We start from the raw sequence: 13,633 nt of genomic DNA, 5'->3' as shown, positions 1-13,633 counted from the left end.
ATAAGCGCTTATGAAATGACCAACTGAAATCTTTAGTGCTTGAGGTGCTGGAAATTGCCATAGATCCTAAGTCAGTGGGGGACATGAGTTGATGTCCATAAGGCTATGATACTTTGACTCACTTTGCACGTAGTGTTTCCCTAGATGCTAGGTAAAGAATGGAAGAGGCATTTGACCTTAAAAATATTTAACTGAAGCTAAATTTCCTTGAAATCACGATGGTGGTGGGGATGGGGTTAGCAGTAGCGGGTTGATGTTGTGGGTGCTTCTTCTGTCAGACTTGGCTTCCAAGGCATGGGCTTCTTTTCGTATGACAATGAGCCACAAAATTAAGGATGCTGTGCCACAGCAGTGGGAAGTTGTAGGTGCTGTTGTCCATATTGGTAACTCAGATTTCTTTTATTTTTTTGTTTATAATATGCCCTAAGTCAATAAAATCAATGGAATACAGGTATAAGGTTGCTATTCCATTTTAATTTACTTTCAGTGTGAGGACAAGCTATGAGCAGCTGCCTGCAATGTATTGTGGAGCAGTAACCCTAATGTGGGAGTCTGTTTATTTGCATAAGAACCATAATGTTTTATACTGAGCTCATTGTGTCATGTTATTTGAACAGATTGAAATAAAAGAGTAAACTACACTATACGTGTTGATCATGCATGATGTGGTTTTTGTGTTGATGCTAGTGTAGCAGTAGTTATATAGGATATTACAATTCTTTGAGATATTTCTTGAACTTAAAAAGGGAAGCATGATTTTGGGGTTTTTGATGATTGAAAGTTCTAGCATTGTAGAAAATTATGTTCCTTAAGATGATTTAAAGAACAGCTTCCCTAAAAAAACTTAGTAACAGAAATAATTTTACCATGTAGAGAAGAATCCTTCATCAAATGGTGCCAGTATGTTCATCATAGCAAATACACTGTTCGCATTGTAGTATGGCTTTTGTGATAATTGTATTAGCAACAAAAAGCTGCTGAAGGCTTTCAGGGAATAACTTGTACTTTGAAAATGCTGAAAACTACTTAAAAAAAAAAAGGAAAAGGGAATCTTACCGTACAATGAATTAATGGTCTTGGATGAATCTTTGCTGTTGGGTAAGGTGTTTGATACACTCCAGCCAGCTGGCTTACGGCCATTTAAGAATATACTTGTCCTAAGGAAGATTTAGTCCTTTTGATGATGAGTTCACTGCACTGACCCTCACCTTTTTCTTGATGTATACAACCGAGTGTTTATGTATTCACAAATCTTATACAAATACGTGCAGTCCTAGAGCCTTTTCAAGCATTTCCATTATCAGTGTTTTATGATTTGTTTTACATTAAAGCTTTCCTACTCGATGTAGTGTTTTAGCCCATAAATAGTGATTTTGATGCCAAAATAATTAGGTTAGTTTATATTAAACAAACATAGCATTTTTGGAGGTCTGCTGGATTGCAGATGAGTTTTTAGGAACACTATATAGTGGTCTGTATTACAGTTGCTTACAGTTGAGAGACGACTACCAGTGCCTGATACTTCTAATCGGTTGGGCGATGCTGTATGAATGCAAATACTTTCTTCATTGAAAAAAGTCCTTTGCTGACAGCAAATATGTTATACTCTGCCAAATGAAATAGTGCGTGAAATTCTGCTCTTTTTTTAAGGAAGAAGTTTCGTGTAGTTTTCTGTGATTGTACATTGAAGTACTGAAGTTTCATACAACCTAATTATATTTTTCGTCTTAACAGTAACTAGTGGTCAGATAATTATTCTGGCCTTAAAAAAAATAATCTAGCTAAAATAATCTAGATGCTTGATTTTCATTACTTAAATTGAATTCAAGATGTAATCAAATTATTTATTAGTAATTTTTGAAAACAGAAATATGCTTTTAATGCTTCATTATGTTTTACACACTGATGTTAAAGCTTCTCAGGTTATTTTCTTAAGAATAAACATGGATGTTCTAGGAGTGTGCATGTGGGTCGCATACTTTTTTTGCCATAGTTAATAACTGCTTTTTGAAAATTAGGTACATCAGGTGTCTCTAGACTAAATACGATCTCACAGGAATAGTTAGTCATTCCTTGGGAATAATTATTTCTTATTGAAAAATAAATGTCATCGGGCATTTAGTCCATACTATAATTTACATCCATCCGTGAGCATGTGACACTTTATCTCTGTTCTTGGTCTGCTTTTCTGGACCATGTTTGTACAGAAGTATTTCCAAGAGCCATTGAGAAATTGTTGTGCTGTTTGCTATTAAGAGCTCAGTAAAAATAATGTGTAAATCGGATTTTGCTCTAAAAGAATATGTTGTCTGTTTTGAGAGGTTTTTCTCTTTCTGTGTGTTACTTGACGGTGTACTGCATTTGTTTTTCATGCTGAGATAAATAACTGCTAAATAGAGAAAAGGAAAGAAAAAGTCTCCTGGAGTTTCATATGAGAAGGTTATTTCCCCTTTCGGCAGGGGCAGATGATCACAAGCAGTAGTTCTTCCTCTTTGTAACTGATACACGACTGCTCCTAATTTAGTGCGAATGTGAAGTAAAATGGATTTACTTAAATTATCTCTGTTAGCTGTGTGTGACCTTCATCGGGAATGAAGCTAACCCATTTTACTCCATGTTTTTGTGACCTAGAAGTATTTTGTGAGCAGCTGTAGCTTTTCACGCAAGCATTGGTACCTCTAGGATGAAAATGGTGGCATCCAAAGAAGCGCTAGCTGGACTGTGTGCTGTCATCTGACGATGCTGTTGGAACATTGCTTATAGGCATGCAACAAAACTGGTGGTGAAGACAAAGGTGGCTTGCATGGCGTTCACTCCAGCTCTGTCCACCCAGAGCCTCTACTCCTCAGTTTGACCACTGGGCTCAGGTGTTAATATTTGCACTGTTCTTGTTTCAGCGAGCTGAATCACTTAGGCTATTAAGGGCTGAAAGGGCAGTGCCAGGAATTGCAGGAACGAAGGCTGCCTGATACTTCCCAGTATAGGATGCTGATTGGAGTTTTTTATAACTTTGCAAAACATTAGCCTTTGGGGGCTAGGCAGTTGCCTCTAGCATAATTTTTTTTTTCTGCGAAAATTATTTAGCTATCTGTAAGAATGTGTGGAAAAAAAAATGTAGTTTTGTTTTGGTTTTTTTGGGTTTTTTTGTTTGTTTGGTTGGTTGGTTTTTTTTAAAAAAAGAAATGCTCTGTGTCCTTCGCTTTGAAGCAGAGACTAGGATTTAGATGGCAGTGTGGGAAGTGCTGGTGCAGGCACTGGGGAAGAAGAGCGACGGAGTCATGGGTTTGCCTTTGTCAGCACTGCGAAAATCTCAGATCTAACCAAACTGTAAGCTTTTAAAGAAATCACGGTTCTTGCATGCCGCCTTGAGCATGTGAGAGCTGTATGGCCTGGAAGGGGAGGCTGAGCTGGGGCATGAAACTGATGCCTTGTACCCCAGCGGCTGAGAGACAGAAGCAGACCCGTGGGGCACTGGCATGCACAGGGTCCTGGCGTCGTCCTGCCCCAAAATACTGTAGACTGTGAACATGGGAGACAAACCTGGGGTGAGAGTGAGAGTTAAGACGACAAAGTGTTGGGGAACGAAGGAGGGAGGAAGGAGGGTGAGTCAAGGGGGAGAGTGTGGCACTGCCAGACAAGCCTGGAAGCGATTGAGCCAGGAGAGATGAAAAGCTTTGGGGAGTGGGAGTGAGGAGAGACTTGGCAAGGGCACTGAAGGTAGGAACCGAGAAGGACCAGGGCTTGAATCAACATGGACCAGAGGATATGGCTTGAGGAAAACAGGCAGAGGAGTTTGTTCTGGAAGGCCCTTTTCTATAGAGATACATAAACACTCTTTGATTTCAGTAGAAGTTCATTGAGAATATGTTTTTAGCCATTATCTACGGCTAGTCCCCATGCAGAAAATTGTTTTGCCTTTGCAACCAGTTTAGTCCTTTGCCACAAGAACTGCACAGCATATCTAAAGATTTCGACCCCACTGCTGCTTTTTGTAGTGTCAGTGTGACCCCATCGTATGAGGTCTGATGTCTCAATTTCTTTTTTCTAGAAGTGGCAAATGCAAACATTTTTGCAGTGTGTCAGTGTCCAAGTTAAGGAATGTCAAAACTGAACTTGTCTTTGCAAAGCTCTTTCGTTTGGCCCTTCGTGAGGAAGCCTTACAATTGAACGGTATTTAACCAGGTGCTGACGTGCTGGTGTTTCCTGCAGGACCCCTGCTTCGTTCTGTGCACAGGATGGACTTTCTCTGGGAATGAATCTGGTGGATGCGGTGGAGAAGGCTGTTCTCTGTAGTACCCCTGCCTCACTTCCAGCAGAAGTCGGGACGTGCGTGGCGGGCGAGGCAGGGGATTGCAGGAGGCAGAAGCCGTTCTGGTGCTCTGCGCAGCTGCATGCTGCCCTGGCGAACGGGACTCTTTTCCTGGCTGTGCTGCAGAATTCCTAGGCGATGCTAGGTGAGTTGCTCAATATTGGCTTTTCTCATGTCTTTGCTAACTGTATGTGTCTTGCTTACTTGCAGATGACTTGAGATCTTTGGATCTGGTTTGGAAAAGTGCTGAGCACTGATAACTGCGAGTGAGGCAGTGGGGGTTGAGGTTTGAAAGTGCTGTATAAAGCACAATGTAATGCGAAGTGCTATGAAAAAATTAGGTCTGAGTTATGCCGATCTGGAGACAAAGTTATCTTCAGAATTGGAGAGTCATTTTGACCTTAAAGCTGTCAGTGCTCTAGTTAAGAAGTTAGGAATAACAGAGTTATTCTAAGTTATAGGAGTGACAGTAACAGTAGGACTAACCATTATGTTGATGAAGCACTCAGCTGCACCATTGAATTCACAAAGAAATTACTTGTTCTGTCTTCCAAAACAAATTTGAGTAGCACGCAGTAAATAAGGTATCAGACCATATGCCAAATACCAAGAGTAAAACAGATTACTGTTTTGATTAGTGGTAATTCTGCACGCTGAATGAAGCAGAGGTGCTGTGGAAATGGTATAATGGACATAACTGCGGTGTATATGGTGCCACAGAAGCAAACAAAGGCAAAGTTTAGATTTCTCTAAAACTTACTTGTGACATTTCCTCCTGTGAGAGCTTGCCTCTGCAGATTGGTTTTAGTGTAGATGTTTGTATCACATAATATGATTTGGGGTGCAAGAAGCACAGCATTTTTTGATGCTATCAACTCAGATAATATATGTACATGAAACCAAAATGACACGTAAATTCATCATTCATCACAGGCACATGCCTCTTGTGCCTGGTTATTGTATTGGATACAAAGTAGACAGTGTTTGTAATGCCCACTATCAGAGTGGCTTGAGGTCAGAATTTCATCTGCGTTTCTTCAGGCTCAGGATTTGTATTTTTCCAGTGTGATGTCCATAGCTAGCTACAGTGCTGTTGTAATCAGTAGATAACAGAGAATTTTTTGGCCAAGGCATGGTTAAGCTAAATATTGTTTTAACTTAGCTAACTTGAATGCCAAATATCTAACATTAGATCAGATTTTATGAATTAACCAAGAGCATGTCTTCAGCGCCTAGAAACGTAGTGAATGTGTTTGCCAGATAAGCTGTTACTCTCTATTGCAGGAGAGAGAGAGACAGTAAAAGCTATGAAGCTTTGATAATGGCTAAATATTATATTAAGTACACAGAGTAAGAATGCACGTTCCCCTTCCAGCCTGCTCATGGGGGATCTACTACATATGGCTCTGTGAAAGGCTGCAGAAATGCTTTAGGCACCAAGCAATATTTTTAAGTGCTGCTTTCTAAGAAAACCTGAGGTTGTTTTGTTTGACTACTGCCGTGCAGCGCAAGTCATTCTTTAAATCTTTAAACATAAACAAAGAAGGGGGTGGGGGGAAACAATCTGTATTTTATGAGCAAAAGTTAAAAGTGAAATTATTTGCTTTACCTAGAGCATTGAAAATTATGTTGCAATTAGACTGATGCAATAGCGCACGTTACGAAAGGATCGCACAATTCACAGAGCCCGCTGGAGAAAAGCACGGGACTGGAACAGCAGGGGTGTTGTGGGCCTACGGGGCAGCGCGCTGGCACAGCTACACGGGGAGGATTATCGGCTGATGCGGAGAGAGGGATGCCAAGAAAAATAAAAACTCTGCTGTTCCTGCGTATCCCGTGAAATAGGGGGCGGGGGGAGAGGAGGAGGGCGACTTGCTTTATCAATGTGCCTACTTTATTTTGGTGGCACATCTAATCCGGTGTGGAAAATGTTTTCTGTTATGTGAAAGAAAGGAAGGATGGAAATGGAAGCTAATTTTGAGCTAATATATTTTGAAAGCTGCTAATAATAGTGGAATTTTATTCAGCGTGCTCTATTTCTACAATAGAAAAGTAAAATTCCTTTGGGTTAACTGAAACATCTGTTGAACAAATTGGTTCAGTTTCATGAGTCTGTTACTAATTCTGAGAAGTAGATGGTGTTTTATAAAAGAGTAGAGTCGGGAGGTTAGTGCCCATATTCTTTCATTTATTTACTGTTATTAAAGTAGGTCACTTTTAAGTGTTATGTTTTCATGAATATAATAGTACTGTGGTTAATATTTCTAGTATTTCAAGCTTTACCTTTGCTTTAATGAGTTTTCTTCACTGTTTTTAATTAACATTACTAATATTCTTTGAAGTCATGGGTTTCCAGCTTTTTATCAAGTTCTTAGTAATAAAGTAATTGAGTATTTTTTTAAAAAAAATTCTCTTTCAGTGCATTTCTGCTTTCATTTCCTTGTTTCTGCAGGTTTTTCTACTCTGTTTTAGTTATGAAGTTTGAACGTTAACAATTTTAATTTCTCCTACTGCTGTTTTCTCTTTTGGACTAATTATTTTTTGTAACTTCACAGTTGTGGGAAGAATATTGTAGGTGACAAATTGGTTTATGGCTTCACAGGGTAGAAGCTAAGAATATCATAAGAGTTAATGAGCTGATGTCATATAAATTAGTAAAAGAAGAAACAGGGAGAAATTAAAAACAGTTTCTAAGATTCTGTTCTCATGTCAGGAATGCTCTAATTTAATCTCATACACACATGCATCTTAAAGTAGGTTTCTCAGGTACATCTCCTATCAATATAATCACTGAAAGGAAATCACAAGTAAGTGTAATGTTAGTATGCAGATCAAATTAAGTTCTGTGTGCTTTACTGTTAAATATATAAAATCAATGCAGATTCTTCTTGTGTACTATATGTAACTAGCTGTAATACTTTGATACATTTAAGGGGAAAAGCTGAACTTTGAATTTAGACAGTGAATATATATTTTCTTTGTAGTGCATATACTATGTGGAAAATACAAGATTGGCGTTAAGCGTGTACATTCAGTGTGGTTGTAAGCTGTGGCTTTTTCAGCTTTGTGCTCAGGGTGTCTGACTATTCGGAGTAGCTCAGTGTATGGGTAATGAAGGATGTGAACGGAAGTTGATACTACTTTCTAATGTTACTTTAACAGGTAATTTCCTTTACTTTTTATTATGGCTATTTTTGAAGCTTTAATATATGTTAATTATGTGGTAATTCGGTTGTCTTCTTTAAAGTAGAAGATAATGCAAGTATAAATAAGAGGGACAGCAGTGTGGGATATCATTGCTTTTGAGGGATTGCTGGGATGAGGAGGAATGGAGATGTACCGTTGAGTTTTGTGAAGGTGCATGTGAGTATTGGCAGTGCAAGGAGTTGCCCTGCTGTAGATAAGATGTTCCAAACAACCCTTGTGTCAGTCTTGTCCTTGTTGCAGCTCGCTGAAGTTTCGGATGACGTCCGTGAAATTAAGTGAGGGGGAAGTTTTGTGGCTGAAGTCCTGTGCCAAGTCTTTTTGAAGTTGTGTGCAGCAGCTGTGCCGTAGCTAAAGAAAGGCTTTCTTTGCCTCCGTTGTAACATCTGCATGATCTTTAACAGCAGAAATGTTCCACTATGATGTATCATTTAGCTAATCTGGGTTGCCTTCATTAGGTCTTTTTTTTTTTTTTTTCCCCCCCTGTTATTAGAAATGCTCACATTACTTTTGGGGATAAGTTTCCAAAGATCTGGACTTGAGTGCTTCTATGTAGAAAGAGTAGGCTTCAGTTAAAAAAAAAAAAAAAAGTCAAAAGAGGAGTTGAGACTTTGAGTCTGTAGCTCAGTGAGGCTCTTAAGGTAATTGGGCAGCTTCAGACTGCACCCCATGAATTGGGTTTTTCTGTGTTCTCCCTTGTTTGGAGGATGGGGGCTGAACATGGGGCCAGTTTTTATGGAGATGTCACAAATGCGACGTCGTTGCAGCTAACCTTGGTCTAACAGCTCCCAGAAGTGTGGCTTGCACCTTCCCTGCTGAGGCATTACCCCGTCTCCCTCGTGCCAGCGCCACTGCCATAGTGACTCTGGGGTGAGCTGGCTCAGGCAGCCAAACCAGTGGTCAGCTAACTGCATTTTTGGTTGGGTTACTCGACTGGCTCTTTAACTCTTTGAACTTGCTAACTGCAGACTTAGACAAACGTCTGTGCTGAAGATGACCTGGAAGAGGGATGGCAGGACCCGCCTCTTCTAGTTGCAAATTGGCTTGTCTGCCACTTCAAAACCGTGCCTGGACTTGAGGAAGGAAGAAACAGCCGAGGGAAGTGTTTTTAAAGAAGTGCATGAGTTAGTCCGTATACCGTGTTTACTTTGAAATTAAGTGAAGAGAAATCAATAAATCAGGTGTGATTGAATTTGAAATTTTAGATTTAGTGTTTCTTTTGGTTGGAGGTTTTTGCATAGGGGCTTTTAAATTGAATCTTTAGTTAATCTTCTTGCAGTTTGAGACTGAGAGGTCTGTAATTGTTCGCTGTTAGCCCTGCAAGGCTGGCAAGTTTTCATAGTTACAGGATTGGATCCAATGGTCAAAAATAAGAGGTTGTGGTCTTGGAGAGCAAAACAAAGGCTGTCACTTCTGTATGTTAAGGATTTTGGTGATCTTGACTGTAAATATCTTCCATTTGTAGAAGGTACTTGACTCTCAAGCAGTATGTCAGGAAACAAATCAGGAGGAATACATCGTAAATTAAATGTGGGTGGGGTTTTTTTTTGTAAGTAAGAATTACCACATTTTATCATCAGGAATTACTGGATATGCATTTGCTTTTCAGTTGAACAATATGATCAGTCTTATAGATGCCTTTCTGCTGTAATCTCTTAGGAAAATGACTGTCAGTGGAAAAGCAGAGTGCTGATTTATGTAATTGTACTCATTGCAGAAGTTTGGTTTGTGAGATGCAATTAACATAAATAAGCAAAGTAAGAGAAAAGGCACAGGAAACACACTGCTGCTTGTTAGAGTTGTTAAATGATATTTTCAAAATTATCTTCTAGTCAAATAATGATTTTCTTTGATTTATGCTGGGAGGACTGTGTTACTCCCCATACTCAGTGTCTATAAAATTGAACATCTACTTGCCACAGTGAAGAATTAATAATGTTCAAAATAACAAAGCTGCTATTACAAATTACTTGAAATACTGCATATTGAGTGGAAAAAAATAGATCTGCTGGCATGTGTAATTCAGAGCGTAGCCTGCCTGCTCGGGGGAACACGATGCGCCTACCTTCCTGTCTGAGAGTGACCATGACCACGTCACCAGGGACTGAACACGCCCTGGGTGACAACTGGGCATTTTAGATTCACACGTGGAAAATATATATGTGTTTCCTAACACCTAAGGAGTACAGTTAGGTCATAGAAATAGAGGTGCTTGACAGCACTGGTCCAATAGATGGATTTTATCTACATGTTTAAAAATAGTTAGTAAAATAAGATCTTAAAATCAGTCTTCAAAACTGAGTACATTTTAATATGTTCTGGTTCCAGCAACGTTACCGTGAGGTAAGGGCGAGCAGCCGAGGACTTGCTTCAAAAACAGGAAGTGCCCACATTTATATAAAATTGCATCGTTTCAGCTGTCAGAAATGTGGTTTCAATGCAGTTGCAGGAGTAAAGCCCAAAGCAGTTAGAACCAGCCTACTTCCTCTTCCAGTCAAAGTGCAAATAGCCATATAATTAGCAATCTGTGGCTCATTTTCTCTAGCTGGGTTAAGTATTCTGTTTCGCCTTTCAGTCGCTGTATAAACAGGGGGAACTTGACTTGCTTAAGAACGTTTTAAAGCACAAATATTCTTTGTCGTAACCGGGTCTGCAGATTCACAAAATATGATCTTTGATTGCCCCTCAAACTTGGCAGCAGCAATGAGACCTGTGAGTGTGGCTGGCACACTGCCAGGCTCCTTGGAGAAGAGTGAGCCTTGCCAAGTTGGCTTCTCGCCATGGTAAACTGCATGGGGCAGCAAAACCTGCTGCAGAGCTAGTAGACAGTTTTTCTCTTTAGGGACTTCCCTTCTTACATTCCATTACAAATTGGCTTTATTCAAAGTCTTTTATCATTAATTTTTTGAGGACTGACTGCTCAGCTTTTTTGGACAGCTTTTTTCTGAGTTAATTCATCCATCCTGCCTTTGACTCTGCTCATGCACTTAGTATGGCAGAAAAGCATGAGTACAAAAGGATAAGAAAGAGTTCCTCTTCTTCTTCTGTACCCTCTCGAGTTGGTTCAAATATGTTTTACACTACTTGGGGCCTTTAAAAAGAGCCCTAACTTTTCATCCAGAAAGGACCTGTCATCACTTCTCTATCTCTGCTCACTTGAGCATCAAATACCTACTTCAATGGGTATGTAGGTATTCCCCACGTACTCTGCTTGCTGGGAAGAGCCTGTAAGGAGCCTTTCCAGGGAAAGGTAGCTCTCCCAGGAGAGTTTCTCCAGGGATGCTCTGCTTGGTTACTGAAGCTGCAGCACTTGCTGCATATGGGAATCGACAGTGGACCTTTTCTTCTTGTGACAGATTCTTGGAGAGAGAGTTTTCTTCATGTGAGAGGTAGCACTGCATTTTGCAAAGCCCTTTAAGAAACCTATAGGCAGAGCTCAACAATCGTTACTCTGTCTTAAACATAACATGAAACATTTCCCTTCCCTTTTCTAGTTTTCCTCTTCAACTATCAGATAAATAGTGGAGAATACTTAAGACCTTATGAAGTATCATGCGTTCATAGTGACCATCTTTTGACTTTATGCAAGAAAGCTAATAGTCCTTAAAAGGACTGTTTCATCCTGTGCTACCCTAAGTTTTCCCTTCTTCAGGAAAAGCTGCCTAACCCATTTTGTTGTCACTGGAACAAAGAGAAGAGCTACATCGATGACCAGAACCTTGACTCATCTTCCTGAATGAAGTTTTAAAAGCAAAAGCAGTCTTAACAGCCTCTGTGTAAAAACCAAGATACATCCGATAGCAAAGGGAACAGAAATCAGGACAGAGTTCTGCTTTGAGCTCCCTAGTGTTTCTAGCTGTAATTTAGCAGAGGAGTCAAGGGAAGACCAATGAAAGTGAGAACTCCTTTGCATTCTGTGAAAAACCATGGTGGTTAGATATACTGAGGTGTTTCTTTCATTATAAATAAAGTTTGGAAACTTTCAGGACACAGCAAGGTTTATAACATTTTTAATTGCCAAAGGATTCCTTCCTATTCTTGTCTTCCAGTGTTTTAAGAGAACATACAGCTGCCACTCTGAAGATGATGTTTGCACAGCTTCTGCTGCTGCTTCTTCTTACTCTGTGTCTGTATGTGTAGGTAATAATTTATTATAACATCAATATAAAATTACCGTCAGTCATTTAGAAGAGCCTTATCTTAGATGCTTGCCAGAGTTACTCATGTGTTTCTTTGCTTCGCGTGACCTGGCCATATTTTCCTTCATGGCTTAGTTCCTAGCCCAAGCACGGGCGATGAAATGTGCTCACATTGCGCTGTGTTTTATCACTGAGTTAAGGGATTGGATGGAGTTGTGCTGTAAAAGAGGACAGTAGGGCCAGTCAGTTTGATGCAATGAATAGATGGCTCTTATTCGTAGGGAAGTATGGTCCAAACAGTGGTCTGTGGGCCAAGACCAGCCTACAGGAAATTTCCATCTGCTCTGTTTTTTACCAAAGGAGATGGAGAGCAGCTTTGCAGCAGCAAATGCTGCCCAGGAGCTGGACAGTTGGAGGCTTGCCACAGCCCAGTTTAGAGGGCTCCGGGGGAGCGGAAGGAGGTGGAGTGGAAGGGACCAGGTAGAAGACCTCTCTCGTGGTCCGGTCTTATTTCCATGGTAACATCTTGACGGTATTTCTGGGATAGCTACTTGTGGCATGTGCAGGCTGGTCAGGTTGGTGACTACACTGGGGACTAGGAAGTGAGGTCTGTGCGAATTAGCTGGTGGGAGGTTTTGCATCCAACCACCAAAATACAATTGCAAATCCCTTGTAATAAGTGACCTTTTTTAACAGAAAACCACATCCTTTAAAACAGTTCATTAAAAATGCCCTTATCAATTGCAAGCTACCATGCCGTATAAAAAGCATCTTATTTTCATATGAAGTAATTCAGATTCAGACTTCTAATTGCCATTTGAGAAGTCAGATACTAATTTTTTGAGTGGATTTTGGTATTATAGTTTTATATTGCTTTTTAGGATAATTTTGAAATTAATTTGAGACCATAACTGCTAAACCTGAAAAGAGCATGGAAGGCTGGAAAGCCATGTATGTATATAAAACAAAAATTAAAAAAAATTTTTACATGTACTCTTCATTGACATGCAGTGATAGTGTATAAAGTTTTTATTATCCTGAAATAATATGCATACCCATTACATGAGAGCACTGAATACCTTTTTAATCTATGCAGGTCATCCAAAACAAAAGCCTCTAACAATTATCTCCACACTTGGTTGTGTATTTTTATCATCATAAGGTTAAATACTAAATGAATATTTTGATTTTTTTATTACAAGATTAGATTTTTATATGATTTACAATTTTTAACTTTTGTATTTTTTCAGATTCACTGTTTAAGAATTTTTCACACTTAGGACACCATTAAGCTCTTGTAATAATGAAAGTGGTTCCAGTGAAAATGAAATAATAGAAAAATCATGTACAAAGAGCGTGCTAGCTTTAAGATCTCGACTTACTATATTTCTCTCTTTCAGCTGATGGTAGAAAAAAATCAAGTTACTTTTGTGTATGTGTATTTATACAAATAATCTGGATTACTTAGTTCAAATATAGTCAAATAGAGAAATATATGCATTGTTGTAGAGTTATTGCAATTAGCCTGGCCTCAAGTATGTATAGCAGAATTGTTGTTCTTAAATAAAACTGAATGAAAGCAATTCATTACATTAAATCCAGGTATTTGTAAATTCCCCTGAGCGTCATCAGACTCCCGTAAGGTTTCTGGCTCTGGTGTGAAAGTTCTGTTTGCTGAGGACAGATTGTTTCTCCTTATCAGGAATGGGGCCCACATGAGTCAGCTAACCAAATTGCTAAGATCAGTGTTGAACTCTCCAAATTGCCCCAGTAATATAAAGAATAGTATAAATTCATGCTCAGTTGCAAACTTCCTAAAATCACTTTTTGCATTGTAGAAAAACAAGAAGAGATACACAAACTTTGACAAAATAGCAAATGGCTTTATAGTGTTTCCATGCTTCTGGATCACGTTGGGGTTTGAGTCAGGTTTCCTGACTTCTCAGCTTCAGTCCTTCAGTCTTGTTGTCTCTTGCAGTTG

At 39.4% G+C, this 13,633-nt stretch overlaps 1 protein-coding gene across 7 annotated transcripts in view; it reads left to right on the top strand.

The window, feature by feature from the left end:
* NCOA2 (nuclear receptor coactivator 2) overlaps positions 1-13,633 on the top strand; it is a 196,575-nt gene that overhangs the window by 66,409 nt on the left and 116,533 nt on the right. For 5 of the 7 annotated variants that reach the window (XM_068396025.1, XM_068396024.1, XM_068396029.1 and 2 more), the window contains one exon: positions 4,210-4,454. The exons of the other annotated variants lie outside the window; for them this stretch is intronic. The gene's annotated coding sequence lies outside the window, so the exon portion shown is untranslated. The remainder of the gene's footprint in view (positions 1-4,209; positions 4,455-13,633) is intronic. 7 annotated transcript variants of the gene reach the window in all.

Source organism: Nyctibius grandis, chromosome 3 (genome assembly GCF_013368605.1).
Source record: "Nyctibius grandis isolate bNycGra1 chromosome 3, bNycGra1.pri, whole genome shotgun sequence".
In the NCBI taxonomy this organism is placed as follows: Eukaryota; Metazoa; Chordata; class Aves; order Nyctibiiformes; family Nyctibiidae; genus Nyctibius; species Nyctibius grandis.
This window is presented reverse-complemented; position numbering and strand designations above follow the sequence as displayed.